The following is a 21,038-nucleotide window of genomic DNA, read 5'->3' on the forward strand; positions in this document are numbered from 1 at the left end:
GCACTTCCTGAACAAACTCCTGCAATTTGCAGAAGCTTGCCTGTGAACTATCATGTTGATTTTTGTGTCTTGCAAATAAGGAAAGCTGTAGCAGTGACCTGGACAGTTTTACGTATTGAGCAGTCCCTTCATAATAATACACTGGAACAAATTCTATCTGTTCATGACAGTTATAACCCACTGAGAAACCTAATGTACCAGTCACAAAGGTATTCTGTGTGAACCCTGGATGTTCATTTTGCAGCGCTTCAGGAAGAATGTTTGAAGGCATGAAAAATATAATGTGTAAACCAAAGGCAGTGAAGTGATGATGAGTATGATAGTATCCTTGGTTACAAGTACTGTATCCGATGACACCTAAATCCAATGGTCTGTATCTTCAGTATATAATCATTTCCCACAGTTTTGTGTTAATCTGAAAAATAAGCTGTGAACTGTTAAATAGTTTGTACTTTTTCTTCAATTTTTTTTCTAGCAGATGTTTTTGATTGTCATTATTACTCCTCACTATCAAACCCGTAAAAAGGCTGCAAATATTCAATTTCTTACATCTTTTCTTGATTTTAATAACTGATAGAATCAAGCAAGATGGATTCTAAGCATACTGCAAATCTTTCATACTTGTCACCCGTGCACAGTGATGGTGGTTGCACTGATGCAAAGAGTGTATCAGATTATCAGCTGTTGAAAGCTCCACTGATTTAATCAAAGTGATTGTTTCTGATTTATGTTAATGATCCAGAAATCTTCTTCCAGTGACATCAAATCTTCTTTTTGTCCTGAAATAATGAACTGCACTTCATCAGAGAAATGTGGTTTCAACAGTTTCTGTATTAACTTTTCTTGCTGTTATTATATATTCATCATCAGCACTGCAAATAGGGATTCACATAGTAAAATCAAAACTAATATTTGTCATGTTTTTCATGATTTTTTTTTTAATAAAAGAAAGCTTAAAATCATCAGAACTTTAGAGTACAGCTCAGTGACTTGAAGCTATCATATTCAAAAGGAGTTTCAAAGACAGTTAAATGAAGGAAACATATTACAGTTGAACAAGTAAAATCAATGAAAGCATGGAAGCACACATCTTCAGAGAACCATAGAAAGAGAATCATAGAATAGCTTTAGTTGGAAGATTTCTTTAAGATCATCTAATTCCAGACACCTGCTATGGGCACTGAACACTTGCCAACCTCTAGATCAGGTTGCCCAGGGCCACAGCTTTTTTTGAGCAATCTGCTCCAGTGTCTCATCAGCCTCTCAGTGAAAGATGTCCACCTTACATCTAACCTCAATTACCCCTTTTTTATTTTAAAGCCATTTTTCCTTGACTTGTCATTATCACGCTGTGTGGAAAATGGGTCTCCCTCATGAATGTAAGCTCCCTTGGAGTATGTGAAGACCACTGTGAAATTTCACAGGAGTCTTCTTCAGACTGACCAAGCCCAGCTCAATATTTCTTCAAAGCAGAAGTACTCCAGCTCTCCTTTACCTGTGCACCTCCTCTGGACTCACTCCAACAGTTCTATGCCTTTCTTCTGTTGGGAGCTCTAGGCCTGGATGCTGTATCCTAGGTGGGGTCTCACAAGAGTAGACTAGACTGGGAAAATCTCCTTCTTCCCCCTGCTGGCTACTCCTCTTTTTATGCAGCCTGGAGTACAGTTGGTCTTCCATGCTGCAACCACATGCTGTTGGCTTGTGTCAAGCTCTTCTCTCACCAGAACCCTTAAGTACTTCTCCACAAGGCTATTTTCAATGTGTTTTTCTTCCAGACTGATATATATATGGGATTCCTCTGACCTAGTACCTTGTATTTGACCTTGTTGAACCTTACAAGGTTCACGTGGGCTGAATTTTTTAGTTTTTCCAGGTCTCATCAGATAGCATCCCTTTCTTTTATTGTATCAACTGCATCATTCAGCTTAGTGTCATCAGCAAACTTGCAGACAGAACACTCAATTCCACTATGTAGGTAATTGATAGAGATTTTGGAGTATGCTAATACCAGGAGAGTCTCCTGGGGGACATCACTCATGACTGGTCTCTGCCTGGAGACAGATCCATTGACCACAGCCCTCTGGCTGTGATCATCTGACAAATTCCTTCACCTCTGAATAGTCCACTCTTCAAATTCATACCTCTCTAATTCAGAGATGAAGACGTGTTGTGGGATTACGTTGTCCTTTGTCCAGTGATTCTATCACTCCATCATAGAAGGCCACCTGATTTGTCAGGTATGATCTGCCCTTGGTGAAGCCATGATGGCTGTCTCAAATCACATCCTCATCCCACATATGGTTTAATTTGTCTTTCAGGAGGATATGCTCCATGATCTTCCCAGGCACAGACGTAAGTCTCAATGAACTGTAGCTCCTTGAGTCTTCCTTTCTCAAAAGTTAGAGTGATGTTTCCCTTTTTCCAGTCAGCATGGACTCCAACTGACAGCCAAAACTTTTCAAATATGACCTTGAGTGTCTTGGCAACTGCACCTTCCAGTTCCTTCTGAATCCTGGGACACACATTATCCAGCACCATAGGTATGTGCAGTTTCCATCTAATGAGGTGGCTTTGTACTCATTCTTTGCTTACCGTGGGAGTAATGCTTCCTTGTTTGCACCGTTTTCTTCACTTTTACAACCTTTACATATTCCAAGGAATAACTTTCCTTACACTTTTAAATATTATGAAAATGCTTCTGCTACTCATTACTCTTTAAGAAGAATAAATTAACAAACTCAACTTGGCTCTTATTTTTTTTTCCACATGGGATAACTTTGCCTCCGTGGACTTATTCACAAGTTTTGCTTTCCATTATTTTAGTAGATTTCCCTGGTTCAATCCTTTCTAGAAAAAAAACATCATCAGAAGAATGAAGCAAAACTATAATTTCTAAGCAAAACCATAATTTCTTCTTTAGATGGAAAGCATGAAATGTCAGTATAGGAGATGCTTAAGCTCAGCAGAGACTGTCGAAGATAGAAGTTTCAATCTCTTATTTTCTTGTGCAATTCACTAGGGGCTTGTAGATGGTATTTCAGGGACTCTGATGCAGAATGCAGGGAATTACTTTGACAGGAAGCTGAAGCCTCATGAAAGATTTATGTGAATGTTGGTATGTGCTCTATATTATATTCTATTGGTAAGAATATATGATTTCCACTTTCCTGGAGAGGTGAGAGTTCAAAAAGTTAATGTGGAGACCATCAGTGGCCAATTCGTCACAGGATTTTATGAACTGGATAACAGCAGAACTTGTCATCTCTCTACAGCCTAATTTAATCTCACACCATCTGTATTCTTCTCATAGGGAGTTTTGGTGAGACATTGATAGGGATGAGACATCTTTTCCATTATTTGGATGATCTGAAGAAATGTACTAGAGAGGATCACAATGTCAGATAAATTGTTTTGTGTATGAGAGACTTTTTAAGTTATATTTTTGGAGAAAGAAGGAAGTACAGTAATAGAGAAAATGAAAAGGGAGTGTTTTCTCTCTTTGTTTCAGATGAAGGCTTTATTTTTCTCAAATTCTTTAGAATTACCAGCCATTATAAATTTCAGAAAGTTAGACGAAAAGAATCAGAGGAGTCATTAAAGTATCACAGTGGTAAACTTGTAGAAATCTTTGGGTTATTTGATCCACTTTTAAAAATTGTTTTTTTTATGAAGAAGAATCAGAATGGCTTGAATTGCAAGGGAACTGAAAATGTCACAAACTCCAGCTCCCTTTCATTGAACAAATACACCTACTGTTAGATCAGGTTGCTCAGAGCGCTGTCCAGCTTGACCAGGCTTGGGGAAGATAACATCATAACCAAGAACATTATTATAAACCCCATTTATGTACTGAAAAGGTGATATCAGGTCTCCCTTGAGGCTTCTCCAGGCTGAACAGCCTGAGGTCTCTCAGTCTGTCCTTGTATAGCAGGTGTTCTGTGGTTCTTCCCTGGATAGGCTTCAACATGTCCACATCTCTCCTGTACTGAAGACTCCATATCTAGACAAAGTACTCCAGATGAGATCTCACTAGTGCAGAATACAGCAGCAGGATCACCTCCCTCACCCTGCTGGCTACACATCTTTTGATGCAGCACAGAATATGTTTGGCTTTCTGTGCTGCGAGGGTACATTGATGGCTCATGTCCAGCTTCCCATCCATCAGTAGTTCCAAGTCCTTTTCAGCAGAGATGTGCTCTATCCTTTCATTCCCCAGCTTGTACTGATAGCAGGGGTTGCCATGACACAGGTGCAAGATTTGCACTTGGCTTTGTTGAGCCTCTTGAAGTTCTCCTACGTCAATTGCTTAAGCCTGTCTAAGTCTCTCTGGATGGCATCCTGTCCCTCAGGTATTTTCACTGTACCGCAAAGCTTGGTGTCATCTGCAAACTTGTTGGGGTTGCACTTAATTTGTGTCTTTAGGGAGCTTTATTATAATTGTAGATCTGAAATAATATCCTGGAGACAGGTAATTTCTGGTCCATTTTTGCATGCTCCCTTTTGTCTCTATTTCTAGTGACCTCAAATCTGTGTTTTAAACCCTCAGTTTAATTTTTATTTATTAATTTATTTAGTATACATGTAACTTCTGACAGCTAATAATACAGTCTAGAATTCCCTTCCATTTGTAAACACCACTTTCCACTGAGGTTTTTTGAAAGCTGTGATAACTTTGCGTAGAGATAAATGCTATCACAAATATATATATATTCATATCTTTTTAATTAAAGCAGGTAGTATGTTTTAGTTTATTGAATTTCATTTTTTGAAATGAGAATGTTTATCCTACCTGTAAAAAAGTGAAAAATAATGAAATGACAATAAAGATGAGCATTTTACATAGTTTTAGCTATCCTTGAAAAACTATTGATTATTTGTAAGCATTTTTAAGATTATTTTCACATCCCACCTTCTGTTGGATTTAGAGAAAAACATTTATTTATTTATTTAAATTAGGAAACATGTAGACATTTCTTTTCATGATGTGAGCTTACTTAAACACTTTTCCAAAGTGTTATTCAAACTTTCCAGCACACGTACAGTTTCTTTTCTTCTTTTCATAAGCATTTAAAAAAATAGTCAAGACAGTCAGTGTGGCTTCAACACACAGATTGTGCTTGACCAATTTGGTGGTCTTCTATGATAAAGTGATGGCATTGATGGACAAAGGAAGGATAACTGACATAGTCTACCTGGATTTCTGCAAGGCTTTTGCTATGATCCTGTGCTGCATCCTTATCTCTAAATCGGAGAGATATGGATTTGAAGGGTAGACTATTCAGTAATGAAGAAATCAGTTGGATGGCCACAGGCAGAGGGTTGTGATCAATGGATCTATCTCCTGATGGAGTCCAGTCCTAAGTGGTATTCCCTAGGATCTTGGGACCAGTAATCTTTAACATTTTTACCAGTGATATAGATGATGGGATTGAATACAAACTCAGCAAGTTTGCAGATGACAGCAAGCTAAGAGGTGCAAGTGATATGGCAGAAGGAAGAGATGCCATCTGGAGGACCTGGACATGCACAAAGGGTGGACACATGAAGAAATAAGGTTCAAGAATTCCAAGAGCAAGGTATTGCACTTGTTTCTGGGAAGTCTACAGAATGATGTAGAATAATTGAAGATAGTCTGCAAAAGAATAATATGAATGATTTAAAGTCCAACAAACTTGAAAGATTAAGGTTATTTAGACTGTGGAGACAAGGAGAAAAAGGAAAATGATGACCATTTTCCCTTCCTATGGAAGACAAGGCAAGTCTGACTTTAAATTGCAACAGGACAGATTTATGTCTGGGTAGTTGTTGATTTATGTGTGGGTGAAGCCTCTAATGTTATTAATTAAATGCTGAAATAGATCGCCTGTACACGTGTAGGTCTCCCATATTACGTAAGCCACAATGAAAATAACTCTGAATAACCATTTAGTCACAGGGGATTCCTGCATTGAAACATGAGGTGAACTAGGTGACCTTCTGAGGTTTTTCCAGTCCTACAGGTAGGAAATTTAGCATGTGCCCTTACCACTCAATACCAGTGGTCGAAATTCATCTGAGAATTAACAAAATTAAGTTTATGTCTTTGAGCCATAGTTACAAATTTTTAGCAGTCTTACTGAAAGAGCAAATTATATCCTAATTCAAATAAACAAGTACTTCTCTAAAAATGGCTTAAGAGAAAAGTGAGGAGAATGCTAGGTCTAAGAGTGTCTCCCCCCGGCTCAAGGAAACATCTATATGCGTTAATGTCCTGTAGTATGTGAATGAGGAGCAGATTTGAAATAGTTTTTTTTAAAAGATGTACAAATCCCAACAGAAACAATAGATCTAGCATAGATAGTTCTCAATAGCAGTGTCACTCCAAAAAAATCATAATTTGCATATGGAAAGGGGTAATTAGAATCCAAGTTAAAATGTTTGTTTATGCTTAAGTTGAGTACAGTATCTGTGGTAAATTAAAATCTATTATGCTCTTAACAAAATTCTAATTATTCTATAATTCTAATGGAAAAAACAGCATACAATTCTTCGCTGCATGGATCTTCCCTTAATGAAAGTAACCATACTTCATGCATCATAATGTTTTTTTGGGGGGAGGTGATAACTGCTAAACATATTTCATGTATTTTTACACGCTATGTTTTTGTCTATTTTAAATTATATTGCTCAACTGCCTCATTCTGAAAAGAAACCTAGCTGTGAAAAGGTTTTCTAAAACTATCAAAGATGATTAACCACGAGATTGGACAAGTTAAAAGATAGGCTTATGAGGGAAGCAGCTTTATTATTGCTTTTCATGTATTTATGTATGTATTTATTTATTTAATTTTTAGAACTTTATGCAAGTTCTCATTCATCCCGTTTTATTTCAGATTTTTGAACAGTATGTACTGCAGACTGCATTAGAGATACTTAAAGAAAAGTGATGAAACAACTATTGATATTTTATGTTAAACATAAAATTAAGACCCATGAAGATAATAGATCAGTTAAGTGCCATATCATCTTATCACTCAGATTCAGAAACAGATTATATGTACTTTTACATCATTTCAACTGAGATAATGTAAACCAGATAAGCTTATTAGGGTTTAGCACTACGTGAATGAGTTTAATTTGCTGCAGGTTGAAGTATACAAGCTGAATCAATGTTTACAGATCATCTACCCCATCACTGATTCTGTATCTCAAAGTAGTTCAAATTTGAAGACTGCCTATAGAAATATGTTGTTCCATCAAATAAATTAGGATGTATGCAGCTTACTGATATTTGCATTTCATAGTAAAAGTGTCTTCTAAGAAGCGAACTGCATATTTCTAAAAGAAAATTCCTTTGTAATGAAACTGCAAATTTATTGGCCACATGCTGAACTCTGAATTTTCAGATATTTTTGGAAATTGTCAGTATTGAAGGTAAGAATAGAAAAATTTTAATTGGACTCAGCATCCCTTTTGAATCAACCTGGCTTAGTGTAACTTCAAGATCATTTCCAACATGTGTGCTATCTGCAGTTTAGCCTTTTGGGAATTTAATGACAGTAAATTTCTGTACATAAGTTTCAGTAAAAAAAAAAAGAGAAAGTACCTTCAGGAGTGGAAGGTTTGAAAATAAGGAATGTTGACTGCCCATGGTAGTTAGGGACTGATTTGATGAAAAATAATCTATTGCAAATTGCATAGCCAGAAAATGAATAACTTTCTTTTTTCCCCACTAATTATTGTTTTCTATAAAATATGTGCTTCAAAGACAATGTTGATTGGTAATTATTCTCTATATAGAATATATAGAGAGAATAATACATATAATTATAGAGATGGAATAGTAGATATTGTCCTTTGTATGTTTCTCTGCTGTTTGAGTAAATCAGCCTCTTAAACAGAAACATAGAAACCAAACATAGGATAATATTTTTTGTTTAACACTAATAACAAACATTAGCATTATCATGCAAAGAAAACTTTATTTTTGATGTTTGAATCCCACAGCCCTCTGAAAAATAACAATACAGTAGTTCTATTACGTTACATCTGAAGAAAAGTGTTTCACATAGCTAGCAGAAGAAATAGTGAATCCATAACTCAGAAGAAAGGTAGAATGTTCTCATTAAAATTTTAAGAATAAAAATAATATGTTAAGGTAACTGTCAGTTTTTGTAATTTTATAATTGTAAAATTATATATATATGCCACTCAACATTTGTAATGAAATGTGTCAGATGTAGGCATATCCTGATGTCCACATCATAAAGGGCATCAGATCTGAATAGCTGTGCCATCTCTAGGAGTACTTAATCTTACGAACCACTGACATTAAACATAGTACCAAAAAACTCTTCCTGAAGGTGGTTAAAAATTGAATGTATTAGAAAGTTCCTTGACTCCCGTTTTCTTTCTGTTACTCCTTTGAGCTCTTTAATTTCACAATAAAGAACCAGATAACAGATGATTTTTTTCCAAATTCCATAGAAAAAAAAACACAAATATTCTCTACTAAGACCAGAAGAGAGGCACCAGGTCTAGGTGTAGTATAGAGAATCAAGTCTTTCTGGATTTTATGAGAGTAAATGAAGAGAGAAGACTGTTCAATGAATGACTGAGAGGAGTTAAAATCCTGCACACAGTAATTCTCTGTAAGGCTTAAGTCAAGTGCTACAAGCATCTCTGTAGTACGCACATCTTAGTCTTATCTGGGAATCATAAGATTCCAGTGCAGGAAAAGCTTCCCTGTGAGAGATAATGCTGTATTTTGTTTCCTATCATTTTAGCATAAAGATAAATGTTCAGGTAAGAATTGGCATTGCATATTTCTAAAGATCCTGAATACATGGAAAGAAAGAGGATGAGGGCCTTTTGAGCTGGAGAATAATTCTATCATGGCTCCATTTACAATTGTTTTACCTGTAAAAAAGCCTTGTTCTCTTTCTTCCTAAAGTATTGTTTTTGGCCATTGCTGTCTCTGATGTGAAAATAAAATATGCCATTTATTTCATATGCAACTAAAAATTAAATTGAAACAATTAAATGAGCTGGCACATTCTAGGTGTAGGTAAATGTCTAAATCACCAAATAATGCAAGTACTGAACTACAAAATCATTTCTTAGGGCCATGTGTCAAGAAATTGCAGTCCATATGCAAATCGGAGCTTCAGAATAACTACAAGTATAAAAGAACACAAAGAACTAAGATATCTGAACTATTGTTTAATTTCTGATCAAGAATTATACTTTTAAAATATAAAATTTTGGAGACACCTTCAAATTTTGGAGTAGAAAAATGCTGACGTTTGATCCAATCCTGAAGACCAATTGCTGTCTAAAATAAGATAGGAACAATGGAGCTGCACAAATAGACCTTCATGGAAGGCAGGGAACTCTCTTTTTCATACCCAATGTTATATATGGTTTTCTAAGATTCACTATGGCAGGAAATTCATACAGAATACCTCAGTTCTAAGACCAAGGGCTGAGCAAAAATCTATGAATGGAAAGTGTAATATAAGCACTTAAAATGCAGAAAAAAATAAATATATAAATGGGACATCAAATGTGATATAACCATTCTCTAACAGGTTGTGACTTAGGGACTAACTGAAACTACTTCTATTTTTTTATTTTATTTTTATTTTTTGATACATGATACTGTGTTCTAGTATTAAGGTATTCTCAATGAGAGCTATTTTTAGGTATACACAACAGAGTGAGCAATGAGATCTATAAGCTAACAGTACATCATGTGTAAAAAATTGAAGAGCTTGTTTATCTTATTTTTAACTTGTTTATCTTCTGTTCAGTTTTATGTATTAATAAATAAAATTTATTTGTGAGCCACTTTCCCTGTCATTCATGCTTTTTTTCTTTTTGACCCTGCTTATTACCACACTTCCAAGAGTCCTTCCTATATGATTGTTCCTGTAGTCTAAACTCTTGCATATTTTTTGTTAATTTTTGATGCTCTTTTCATTTTCTGAAACACAAGAGGAAACATCTGCTCAGTATTAAAACAGATGTTGGCTAAGGATTTGTACAGTGACATTGCATTATATTCTGTTTTATTTTTCTAGCATTACTAAGGCATTTTTTGGTCACTGTGTCTGACATAACTGAGAACTTGTAAAATCAGCTCTGTAAGTTGATCAAAGGTAATTTTGAGCACGTATCTATACATATATATAGGGTATTTTATATCCTTGTTTGTATATTTTCATTTTTTCCAATATATATACTTTTATTTTCTTCTATAGTTCAAAGAGATCCTTCAGCAAATTCACAGCCAGCTTTGGTTTTACACCTGTTACTATTCATTTCTGCTGTCAATCACTGTATTGAATTTGAGGTAATTGTCCTTTTGCATTCAGTCAGTCTACTTTGCAGAAGCTATTGCTCTGAGTAAGTGGACACTCAGCTGTTGCTGCTCAAGCAGAGCTCCTATTAAACTAAATTACGACATTGCTTTGTTGAGAACTGTGCCTTAGAAATTAGAGCAAATATCCTAAAAACAAAATTGTTATTCTAAAAAAACCTCACACAATAATTGGTTGACTTGAAGTGAGGAAAACATTTAAAATCACATGTTCTGAACTCCTATTTTATTGCTTTCAACATTTTTATCTTTCTGTTGAAATAAACTCCAGATTCTGAGTGAATTTGAATTTGCTAAACTGTGACATGAATCTTTAAATTATAAGCATTCACTTTGAGGAAACACTCCCCCAGTACGCAGATGCAAATAAAATAATTCTGCTTACAGATACAAATAATTACCAGAGGATGTAATGGTTTAGTTTTATTCCAAAATTAATAATTTGAAATTAAGTTTTTTAGCTTAAATGATATGGAGTCCACGGATAAAAACTTTGTTTAACTGGGATAATTTATTTTGGCATTATTAATAGAAAATTCAGATTTTATCCAAATGTACAAGATCAGAATCCCAAACTAAGAAACAAAGGCTACTAAAAGAGTTAGAAAGTAAGTGCTCTCAAATGGAAAGGATTTTTGGGGGTCATACCATCAAGATTTAATATTTACTTTACAAAAAAAACCCAAAAAACTTTAGTAAACAGAGCAAATATCTTCCAAAAAACAAACAAACAAAAGCCCACAAATGAGGGAAAAAATAAATAAAAAGAAAATGAAACAGCAACTCTGCAATTAGGGTCATTTCTACTATTTTTTTTTGGAAGAGCTGAGCATTAACAACTTTGTGTGAGCTGGTGATTCCTAGCACCAATATAAAACAAACCATGGATGTTCTTCTAAGTTATTAAAAAATCTAATGGAATTGTTCCTAATTAATCACTGCTTATGCTTCTTCTGCCTTGCTGCAGAAAACTGATTTTTATGAAATTCAATATTCATATTTAAATATCACTGCCAGATGCAAACTAGGGAATGAACAGTAACACAGTCATTGCACACTTTTATGATTAATCTTCATAGTGAATTTAGTCAATTTCATCTAAGCAATTTAAGTTTGGAGGAGAGACAGAGTGAACTTTCCCCATTGGACAGAACTTTCCTGTGTATATGAAATCAAAATTTAAATCCATTACCTACCTCTTACTGACTGTAGATTCAATCTGGCTCCTCGACAGTGTGATATTATTGGTCTATTTTATTTTATTTTTATTATTATTATTCATGTAAGACTTAGTCTAAATTGAATTTAAACCTTTGGAAGCCCATTGAATAGGAGAATATTCAAGCTTCTTTGACCGTTATTATTATTAATTGGATATATATACCTTTTTCTCCATTTAGATATTCCTAAGTAGCTTATGTCTCCCATTTCACTCTTTACAGTCAAATCTTATTAGTGGGTATAAACTGAGACATGTGGAAGCTTGTTCTTATATTCCATGTGGAATCATTTTACATCACCCATGAAAGTTTCCCTCTCAATCTTAAAGATCTTTTATTGACTAAATTCCTTATTATTTTCAACTTTTAATATTACTTTTTAATAAGGAAAAGCTTATAGTAATGACTAGTCAAGCGCACTTCAGATACAATCATCTCCTAAAAAAAAAACATTTTTTGCTCTACAATTTGATAGCTTTTTAAAAATTGAGTCAACATTATAGCACCTGGTCTCTAAACTCTTGGAAGTCAAATGTTTTAATAATAACCAACATTTACAATATTAAAGCAATTATTATTGCTGGCCAGGCCTATTAGAAACATGCTTGTGTAACACTCATATTAATAGTTTCAGTAGAAGAATTCCAAAGTGTTAAGATTAAGGTATTTTGGTGAGTTGCTGAAACATATCAGGTGATAAACTGATGTTCTTGCCTCAGTAAGTAACAGAGATGATAGATAAAACAAATCCAAAATAGTCTGTCATCTAACAGAGGTAATCCATGAGATATCTATTGACATAAGGCTTTTACTGTACTAGCAAAATTATGGGCTAATGTGACGATAGGCAATTTCTCCATCTTAAAAGTCTGATGCACTTTCTTATGCAATTGAAATGTACAGACACAGTAGTTCAAATTATCTTATGTTGGCTGATGCAGTACTCTTTTAAATTGGAAATGGAAACTGCTTGTGGAATGCACAATGCCTTTTTATTGAGTAAGGTTCAAGGAAGTTGGAATAACTTTTCCTGTTCATCATTCATTATTCTGTTACTTGCCTTGCAAGCAAAAGAAACCTGAAAGTCCTCTGATAAATGACCTGAATAGATGCCTTGTTTCACCATCCATCACCATGTCAAGTTCTGAATTATGTTGTGTCATAAGTTAGTATAGCAGTAAATCTTGACAAATTTTAACAGATATAGATACATCTCTCATAACAAGAACATTCTAATAAAAAAATGCCATTTTTTCTTTTTCAGAAAAGTCCAGTAATACTCCAGAAACCCCGAAGTGCTCAGAAACAAATCCGAACAACAAAAAAAATCTCAAAAAAAAAGTGGGAAAGTGATTAGTGAGGTGGTCAACTTTGTAGAATTCAAATCTGTTTGGATTATTAAAAGAAATCATGAGCAGTATCTTTCTGTTATGGGGGAAAAAAACACATATTATGAACATCTTGATACGTGACCAATGAAGTCCCTGAAAACCATTTTTTAATTGAGTAGACTTCACACAGAACTTTTATGTTTAAATTATGTTTTATCACTGATGAACTATAATCTGCAAATTTTATATAAAAAGAACAGATAAATGATCAAGAACAAGTGCATTCTACACCTGTGTGTAAGTAGCACTTGAAATAAGGTCGTTTACCATAAGTCATAGAAGTATAGTTGCATAGTGCTTTTAGAAGATGAGCATTTTTATAAAAACAATATTAAAAAAGTCTGCTCGACATTCACCTCTGATATAGGAAAAAAAAGGCCTGATCTGAATATGTATACCTTGTTACTTTCCAAATATCCAAATATATACTCTCCAAGTATCCAAATTTAGTGCTAAGTCAAACTTTTCTTCTTTTTCTTTCTTTTACAGGAAGACTGTTAGAAATGCAAAGTGATAAATACCAACTAACTTTAGAAGTATTACTTTGTGTATGTCCATTTTGCAATATTTGTGTCACAGTTTATCTTAGGTAAAAGGAAAAATGAGCTTAAAATTATAATATGCCACAAGGAAACAGCAGCTGTGCCTGAAATTGAACTTACTATGTCATTAACTTTTCCTTTCATTTTGTCAGGTGATTCTCATTTTTAGGGTCTTGCAAACACCAGCTCTCTATTACATGTAATTCAGTTTCATTGCTTGATTCTCTCTTCATTACCAGGAAGCTGCACGACTTGTCATCATTCCCTCTAAACAGCATCATGGCATTTAAACATCTCTAAATGGCATTTTATGTCTGGAACAGATTCTCTTTGCCATTTTGACATACTCACACTTGCTTCTCAAGCATATGAATTAAAAATTGCTTAATGTGGGATAAAAAAATTATGTAAGTTAAATATGATCTATTATTTCCAGTGAATTGCATATCCAGTAGTTGAAATACAGAGATTCAGCTTTTTCTTTATATATATATATATATATATATATATACAGATGTCCAGATTAATACAAAGAATATCACTAGTATGAAACAAAACAATTTGTCTTGCATTCTGGATCTTCTTTACAAGAAATCCAGTTGTTTTATTTTTGGCTATTTTTGTTTTTCACGTGCTTAAGAGAACCAGACATTGTTTTTCTTAAATCCCAGTGAAGTTTCTGCAGCTGGCATTTTTATTTGTACCTGAATACATTTCTCAGCATCATATTGTCAGGGTTTATTTTTTATTTTTATTTCTGTTTCTTTATTTCATCTAGTTCAAATATCTTTAAGCTGTGCCTAAGAAAGTTTAATCTTATGAAAGTAAGTTATTTGATCAAATAAACATTTTAATCTTTTTGTGATTTAAGAAGTTATTTAAAATGCCACAAAATGCAGTTTAACCGCACATGACAGCTTCATATACTGTGTGCGTTTCAAGCCTCAAATAATGCATTGAGGTATAATTATGAATTATTTCAATATCATACAGGAAAGGCAAAGAAGAAAAAGTAATCAGAAACCTTATGTTTCTAAGGTCAATTATATAGTCAAATGACTTCAGATAGTTGAAAAAAAATAAGCCTAGATGACAAGTAGAGCTATATTTGTTCCTTTCAAGATTTCGGGGGGGATCTTAAGGTCATGTCTCCAATGAAAAGTAACTTAGGAGATGATACAGTAGCAGTTTTGATTTTCACTTTGAAACCCAACTTTGCCCATAAGTGAAAGCCTTAATTATTATTTTGATAAAGTCAGTCCTGAGGTTCAAATATTTCTGAGGAAAGTGAAAATGGATCTAGGATTGCAACACCCTTTGGGTAACAGACATAGTTTATACAAGTTAAAGCTGTATAAAGTATTAAAACAAAATTTAGCATGTTCAAAAAAGTAACCTTCAAAATTTGACAGCAACTCACATCCAAAGGAGTGAATGTGAAGAATCCAACAAGTATTTAATACTGTATGATATCAAAGTCTATGTATGATATACAGTCTATGTAGATTTCTAATCACATGACATAATGAGTTTCTTTCGCCATCTCTGTTTAAGGTGAAAAAATATATATATCTTTGATAAAAACATGTTGCATACTTACGTTGACATAGGTATCCCTAGTAACCTTTTGTTTATATGACTTTCTACAATTTTACCTGTTCACAAAATGAACTTCTTTGAAAGAACTGATTAAGAGAGGATGATTTTTCAATACTGCATATACTAATGATTAGAGTTTCTAATAAAGGAGCAGGTGATCTGTGATGAAATCCTGTTTTTCACTTATACAGATGAGTAATTTTGATTCTCAGCTCTGAAATTCTTATCTGCTTTGCAATAGGGTAAACTTCAAGAAAGCTTTTTGACTGTGATATCTCTCTGGAGAGATGAGCACTTTATTTGACCACAGTTTGAAATTTCAATCCATTAGAAGATTAAAGGATGGGACTCATTCTTCATTCATCACTAACAAGAATGTAGTTTATGGTGGCTTTTGTTCTAACTGTGATATATGCTTCTTCAAGTGTCCTGTTCATTATGTACCTTTCAGATATCACAGGTGCTTACTGCCAAGCCATATGTTTCCTGGAGCATTCCAGTACAGAACTCGTGGCTTTTTCACTGCTCTGCCCATGGACCAAAAAACTTGGAAAGTCCAAGGATGAAGTTAAGGATGTCATTGTAAACACTACATCTCTTTAATCCTTATGTTTTCATGTCATATTAGGTGACTAATTTTCAACCCAGCAGGGAGAGAGAAAAAATGGAATTCACCTGTTTTAGAGCTGAATAATTACTGCCAGTACACCTGTTTTTTTCTGGTCTCTGTAAAGCACAGTGCAATTAGCTGTTTTTTTTTTCCCCTGCTAGATCTTTTGCAACATTTATGATTTAATAAAACAAGAGATAATTACATTCAGAGAACCACTGTCATCAATTCAAGTATTAATTCATAGAAGACGCTGGTAACTTTCTCTTTCACCTAAGGTGTGCTGAGCTCCTGAAAGTGGTTATTGAAAGAATTGCATACACATTATTTCACCACACCGTGTACTAAGTGGATACTTAAGAGGCAGAGATGACTGCATTTAGAGAGATGTGCAATTAGCCAAAAGAAACTCCCAATTAAAATAAAATTTTGATTCTGTATAAATTCATGCATGTCAATGTGACTAAAAAAACCCCACAGATTTCATGAAAGTTTTAGTAAGCACTTCTTCCCTTTTGATATTGCAGACTGTTTTTGGAGTGGAATATGGCTGTGCTGGTCTGATCATTGTAACTCAGGTATAGACAACTTGATATTACATTTCTCATTTTCTAATTTGATTTTAGGATTTGGATTAACCTTTTAAACATTTGCAAATAAATTTCCCAAGTAATGACTCAAATTATAAATTCCATCAGTAGCAGTGTTGTTTTTTTTTAATGTATCATGAACTGTATAGAAATACCAAAAAACTTCCCAACATTTATGCATTTTCATCTGAATAAATAGAAAATATAACATAATAACAAAAGCTTTATTTCCATGTTCCTAGCCTTTAAATCTTTTTTAAATATTTTAGTAAATACTCAATATCATCTGGTATTTTAGTTGTTAAACTCTGTTCTCTTACCAACAGTTTTGCAGGTAACTATCAAATAGAATTCAAATATTACATGCAAGATACAGATACAATACAGTGCATGTAGTATAAAATATAATTTAAGGTATAGGCATTAAGCAAAGGTAATGAGAGAATTAATTTCCTCAGCAAGCACCTCAAATACAGTACTTTTTCACATCATTGTCCAATTTCCTCACTACTGGAGATTCAGGTGTGATATTAGGAAAAAACTTCTTCTCCAAAAGAGGGACCAAGTGTTTGAAGAAAGATGATTGAGTAACCATCCAGAGAGATGATTGAGTAACCATCCCCAAAGATGTTCAAGAATTGTTTACATGTTGGACTGTGCAACATCATTTAGAGGAATGTAAGAGTTGAAGGTAACAAAATAAATAATACTAAACAGTAATGTTAACTGAGATACTCTATAGATAGCATAATTTAGAAAGATTACCAAAATGGAAAATAGACAATCAGTTAAAAAAAAAAAAATGCACCTACCTCCAAGGATCAGAACTTGCAGAGGAAAAACTCCACAAAGGTGGGACCTCCAACATGAGATATTCTCTTGGTGGTGGTCAGCCCTTAAATGGGGTTTAGGAGAGATGGAGTTAGACTCCACCTCCTTCCGGTTGCACAGGTGAATTGTCTTCACCCGTGCTCCCGCAGCTGACTCAGTTCTCACCTCACGTGACCAATCAGTGGTTCAGGCCATGATTCAACAATTCCCATACAGTGGGGAAATACTGGTGGTAAGTGGATGTTTGGACTTGATGATCTTGGAAACCTTTTCCAACCTTGCAAATTGTAGAATCTTATGATTCTATTTGCAGCTAATGTTTGCTGAAATAAAAATTGTGTCCTGACCCTATTTAAGTACTGGAAGGCTACAGTGAGGTCTTCCAGAGTGTTCTCCAGGCTGAAAAGCCAAGATGTCTCTGTCTTCGTAGGAGAGACATTCAAGACCTCTTACTGACTCTGTAGCCCTCCTCTGGAACAACAACTGTTAGACTTTCTTCTGCTGAGAGACACATGTCTGGATTCAGTACTCCAGATTGGGTCTCATGAAAGCAGGCTAGGGGGCGTTAAACATGCATGCATTTGTGTAAGAATGCTTACTTTTCACCTTTGTGAGTGTCAGAAACTGGCTTTGTAAGCCCAGAAACAAAAAAATGTTTTCTTTTTCTTCCATAACTGGGTTTTAAGAATTTTTTTCACAAGAAAGAAATGAGTCTAATGATCTTGGGAGCTGTCTGTCTGCCCATTTCAAGGAATAAGTGTGTGAAAATGGCAGTTTCTTCCATGTTTACTGTACTTCGGTATCTTCCATATGAAAAACGGTCTTTTCAAAAGTGAAATGATACTTTACTCCATTAATTGCTTATTCAGTTAGTTGGTGTACAGTTTGACAGTGAAGGCAAATAACTTCCTATTTGTAGATAATTGTCAACAGAGCTCAAATTATGCTTGTGGTATCTTTGTTCTCCAGGGGAGGTTGTGCTCGATCAATCTGGTGGCCTTCTATAATGTCATTACTGGGTGGATGGGAGGAGAGCAGTGGATGGAGTCTACCTTGATTTCAGCAAGTATTTGATACTGTCTCCCACAGCATCCTCATAACAAATCTGAGGACGTGTGGAATAGATGATTGGATGGTGAGGTGGGTTGAAAACTGGCTGAGTGATAGATCTCAGAGTGATAGAGGGTAGTGATCGGTGATGCAGAGTCCAGTTGGAGGCCTGTACTTAGCAGTGCTCCTCAGGTATTGGTACTGGGTCCAGTCCTGTTCAACATCTTCATTAATGACCTTGATGAGGGGATAGAGCCCACCCTCAGCAAGTTGTCCGGTGATACAAAGCTGGGAGGAATGGCTGGTATGCTGGAAGACTGTGCTGCCATTCAGCAAGATCTGGACAGGCTGGAGAGCTGGGCAGAAATGAACCAGATGAGGTTTAACAAGAGCAAGTGCAGAGTCTTGCACCAAGGGAGGAATAACCACATGCACCAGTACGGGTTGGGGGATGACGTGCTGGAGAGGAGCTCTGAGGAGAGGGTCCTGGATGTCCTGGTGGATGACAGTCTGGCCATGAGCCAACAGTGTGCCCTGATATCAAAGAAGGCCAATGGTATCCTGGGGTGCATTAAGAAAAGTGTGGCCAGCATGTCGAGGGAGGTGATCCTCTCTCTCTGCTCTGCCCTGGTGAGGCTTCACCTGGAGTATTGTGTCCAGTTCTGGGCTCAGTTCAAAAAAGACAGGGATCTCCTCAAGAGTCCAGCATATGGCCACAGAGATGATAAAAAGCATGCAGCACCTTCCTTTTGAGGAAACACTGAGAGACATGGGTCAGTTCAGCCTTGAGAAAAGAAGACTCAGAGAGGATCTGATCGGCACCTACAAATATCAGAAGTGCGGGAGACAAAGAGTCAAGGCTGCAGTCTTAGCAGTGTGTGGTGACAGGACAAGGGGAAATGGCCACAAACTGAAGCATAGGAAGTTCCCCATGCAATGCTATAGGCTGGGGACAGAATGGCTTGAAGAATGTAGAGAGGAAAAGGACCAGGGGGTGTTGGTTGATGCTCGGCTCAACATGAGCCGGCAGTGTGCCCAGGTGGCCAAGAAGGCCAAGGGCATCCTGGCCTGTATTAGAAATAGTGTAGCCAGCAGGAGCAGAGAGGTGATCATCCCCCTGTACTCAGCTCTGGTACGGCTGCACCTCGAGTACTGTGTTCAGTTTTGGGCCCCTCACTACAAGAAGGACATTGAGGCCCTGGAGCGTGTTCAGAGAAGGGCAACAAAACTGGTGAGGGGTCTGGAGCACAAGTCTTATGAGGAGCGGCTGAGGGAGCTGGGATTGTTTAGTCTGGAGAAGAGGAGGCTCAGAGGAGACCTTATTGCACTCTACCACTTCCTGAAGGTGGTGAGGAGGGAGTGGGCCTCTTCTCCCTGATAAATAATGACAGGACGAGAGGGAATGGCCACAAGTTGCGCCGGGGAAGATTTAGATTAGATTTGAGGAAACATTTTTTTTCTGAAAGAGTGGTCAGGCACTGGAATGGCCTGCCTAGGGAGGTGGTTGAGGCACCATCCCTGGCGCTGTTCAAGAAGTGTTTAGATGAGGTGCTAAAGGATTTGATTTAGTAGTTGGGTAGGGATAGTGATAGGAGGATGGTTAGACTAGATGATCTTGTAGGTCCTTTCCAACCTTATGAACTTATGAACTTATAAGTTCCACACAAATGTGTGTGGGAACTCCTTCACAGTGTATTGATGGAGCACTGGCACAGGCTGCACAGAGAGGTGATGAAGTCTCCTTCTCTGGAGACTTTCAATATCTGCCTGGACGCCTACCTGTGCAACCTGGGCTAGGGAGCTGCTTTGGAAGGCGGTTGGTCTATGTGATCTCTAGAGGTCCCTCCCAACCCCTACTGTACTGTTATTCTGTGATTCTGTGATTTTGTAACTTCATAATTTTCATATTTTATGCCAGTTAATAAGATTGAATTTAAGGATAAACTTACATTCCATATTTCAAAATGCTCCAGAAGTACAGAAAAGTAGAGAAGGTTTAGGGATAGAGTGCATTCGTACATTCCTTGGAAGTCAAGATAATAATCTGAAGTTATTGTTAATAATAGTAATTATTATTATTATTACACCAGATTAGAAACTAGAGAATATTGGCTTTTGTGGTTCATTACTTCTCCAAGTTCACAGACTCAGCATTTGAATTTCATATTTGTGGAAAATTATAGAACAATACAAATAATTATACAGTGTGACAGTTATCACATGACTTATGAGATCCTGGTTCAATAAGCCAATTCTGGGTAAGTTAACAAGTGTTGCAAATATAAAGCTTTGTTTTCCAACGGAAGACTACAGGCTCTATTTTTGTTTGTCAATTTAAATGTTTAAATAATGGAAGTACTTATTCCTGTTGCATATAAAGAAAATCTTTGTGATAAAAATAAATCTTTGTAATACTAGACTGAAAATTTAGCTCATCGATGAGGTGACTCATAGAAAGTTGATATGAGTCCAATTTACTAACAGTTTTCTTATTCATTGTTATAAGTACCAGTGAACTTGTATGGCATGAAGATGATTTGTGAATTAGTTAGGAGTAGATGCAACAAAAATGTGCTAGATCACAATTCATGGGGCAATCTTCAATCATTTCTTTCAACAACAACAAAAATAAAAAGGTAAAGTGGCCATTACAAACCATGGAAGAATGAAAGAAGAAAGGTTTTAAAGGAATCAAAAATCCAGTCTTCTATGAAACTGATTTCTCCCTCGGAAGTTTGAGATTTTATCTACTATAACACAGACTGAAAATAGTGAGGCTGAAAATACTCAGATGAAAGAGTAATTGCAATAAACGTGATAGTGGAATGTAGGTGTTGGGTTTATT

This window comes from Cyrtonyx montezumae, unplaced genomic scaffold (genome assembly GCF_038088225.1).
Source record: "Cyrtonyx montezumae isolate F1298 unplaced genomic scaffold, pur_monq_1.0 scaffold_3, whole genome shotgun sequence".
NCBI lineage: Eukaryota > Metazoa > Chordata > Aves > Galliformes > Odontophoridae > Cyrtonyx > Cyrtonyx montezumae.